Here is a 3,238-nt window from a genome sequence, read left to right on the forward strand (position 1 = left end):
GGATATTAAGTGCAGCAAAACATGAATTTAGAAAGTTAGATATGTGAGTCTTACACAAGACAGTCAGTTTGAAGTCTTTTCCTGAAATGTTTGCAGTTTTTCATACTGTGTTGTTGTTGGGGATGAATGAACTTAACATGCTGTAAAGTGATAAGTTAGCTTTTTGTATTAACCAAAAATGAGGATTGTTTCCAAAAAAGCATTGTGGTGTTCAACTCAACCTTTGGGTTGAAGAAAGCCATGAGGTAGAAATTCCTTGTATTTGGGTGTAACTTAACCCCTATGGTTTTTTGAAGGATGTAACCATAAGGTAGGTAGTTTTGTTTTGCATAAATGTGGCACTTAATTATGTTCTGCCGTATGTGAACATGTCAGGGCAAGCAGTAGCCGTGAATATTTCCATATCTGTTATGTATGGCGTTAATTAACTCTTACTGTTAGGAGCTTTGGCCAATGAATGATTGAATTGTTTTGGGAAAATTACATCCTCTGGCCCACATTTTCTAGTATTTCTCTGTCTTGCACTCTATACAGTGCTTGAAGATTAACTGTTCTCTATTTTTAAAACAATTCAGCAGGGATTAGCCGGCCGCTGTGGAAGAGCAGTTCTAGGCGCTTCAGTCCCGAACCGCTCAATTGCTATGGTCGCAGATTCGAATCCGGCCTCGGGCATAGATGTGTGTGATGTCCTTAGGTTAGTTAGGTTTAAGTAGTTTTAGGGAACTGATGACCTCAGATGTTAAGTCCCATAGTGTTCAGAGCCATTTGAACCATTTTCAGCAGGGATTAGGTAATGTCGTTTTTCAGCTGCATCCCTCTCTTGGGGCAGTCAGTAGAAACATCAGATTTAATACTGTATTTTTTTTTGCATAGAAATAGACACCTTGTTCATTGTTACATTTTATCACTTATTTTTTAGCAAGAATCCATCAGGTATTTCTTTCTCTGTAAGTATGACTCCTTTTCATGACAAAAAATGTGGCTGTTAATTATAATGTTATAATAAATCAAATAGGAAATGCCAAAATCAGCTGTGTGTTACAGAAAGATTGTGACTTAATTGTTACAGAACTGTGTGTTACTGGACATCTGAGGGGTTCCCTAACATTTTGCAACTGTTGTCTGTCAGTGCTCAGACTACCCTTGACCATCTTGTCACATCTTTATACATGTGTTTAAAAAAGGACTTACAACAATAGTTTCCATTTACAAGTGCATTACACATTTCTAGAACTCTTGCAACAAATTTTTCATTGGGTTGTCTTACTCCAACAAAACCCTGATTTTACACTGTAAAAGGAACTTTCAAAAGTGGTGTGAATTATGGGAAATTGTGAATAGTGGGAAATTTCTTTTTAAGCATATGTTATAAAACATGAATAAGCAACTTTATTAATTGTACCCTCCTTTAATTTTAAGTCTTTGGGTCTTAAGTTTTACTGTTCAAGAACAATAGTACATATTTCTTCACCAAAATATCTATCATTATAGTTTGTTTCAGTTTATTCTGGAGGACTTTATCTGGTTTTCTTATTCAAAATACAGTGTGTCCCCCATAAAACCAGTACGGCTCATATACCAGTCAATCGCCTCTAATAGAATTGCTTCTGAAGAGGCAACACTATCTCGGAAGTTGGCTACACTGCATTTTATTGAAAAGTTGAGTGGAGCTGTGTGTACAAGCTTTAGCCAGTGTGAGAAACTCGTATTGTTGAGTTGTTACAGAAATGGGGCAGTTTGCATTAGAACAGCAAATTGATATTGTTAGATGTTACATGAAAACAGGCTCCATCAAGGAATTTAAAGAAAGGTTTTGAGCGAAGTATCTTGGTAGAAAACTCCCCACAGCCAGCCCATTAAAGATTTGTACAAGAAATGGAGGGCTGTGGGATTTATTTAGAATGTGCAGAGGAACAGGCTACAGACAGTGAGGACACCTGGAACCACAGGTGGAATTTACAAAACATTACAAGAAGTCCTTAAGGAAGTTATTGAAGCAGATTGTGATGTATCTTATACATCATGCTGTTGTGTACTAAAAGATATGAAATTAAAAGCCTATCATGTGAGTGTGGTGCAGGAGTTGAAATTTGAGGATCAGGAAGAAAGAGTTCATTATTGTAACTGGCTGTTAACATCAATTGTTAATGGTTACTTGGACCCCTTGCTTCACTTCATTTCAGATGAGGTGTGGTTTCATTGGTCAGATTATGTAAATTCCCATAATTGCAGATCTTGGTCGCAGGGATAGGTGTTTGGTGTGTGTTGTCCAGCATGCACATTATCGGCCCCATAATTCTTAATTACATCTTAAACAATACCAGATATCTAGAGATCTTTGACTTCTTCTATGCTCAGTTAACAGATGCAGAGGAGTTATATGTAGTATTCCAGCAAGATGGAGCAACTGCTCACACATCCAACCAAAGTGTGTCCCACATCACCAATGTGTTCCCTGAAGACAGATGTGTCACTAGAGTTCTCTGGCCCCCAAGGCCCCAAGATTTAAAATTGAGTGATTTTTATTTATGAGGCACAAAAAAAAAAAAAAAAAAGGAAGCTGACAATCCTTGCACAATACTTGATCTTAGATGGAACATTACTAGAGAAATTAACAATATTGTACCCGCAGAAGTGAGTGATGTCTAGATGCCCATGGCCACCACTTCCAGCTTCTCTTATAAGCAGGCAACTACGGTATTTACTCGAATCTAAGCCGCACGTGAAAAATGAGACTCGAAATAAAGGAAAAAAAAATTCCCAAATCTAAGCCGCACCTGAAATTTGAGACTCGAAATTCAAGGGGAGAGAAAAGTTTTAGGCCGCACCTCCAAATCGAAACAAATTTGGTCCATCGTAATATGAGACACAATTTAGGTCGAATGAATGATGATACAGCTACAGTAGTTTGGTTCGAGTCGAAAGCTTAGCAGTTGAGCTTTACCAGGTAGCCATTGCTATGCGTCAGGCGCTTCCTTTTTCACGTGCTTCGTCTGGTTTGAATCGATTGCTTATTTTGCTTTGATCTGATAAGTGCTGTTTTCTATGTTATAGGTGTTTACATCAGTCGCTCGAAGCTGAAAATGCATTACTATACTGTGTCATGCATTGTTTGTCGCATTCTGATAGTGCGTGTTTACGGCCTGTCGCTGCTCGCGGCATGGCTTGCTTTTGTGCGCACTACCGCCGCCTACAATTTAAAAAAAGAGAGGAATCGTCTCATTAGTGAAACAATGGC

This window comes from Schistocerca cancellata, chromosome 1 (assembly GCF_023864275.1).
Source record: "Schistocerca cancellata isolate TAMUIC-IGC-003103 chromosome 1, iqSchCanc2.1, whole genome shotgun sequence".
Classification (NCBI taxonomy): domain Eukaryota; kingdom Metazoa; phylum Arthropoda; class Insecta; order Orthoptera; family Acrididae; genus Schistocerca; species Schistocerca cancellata.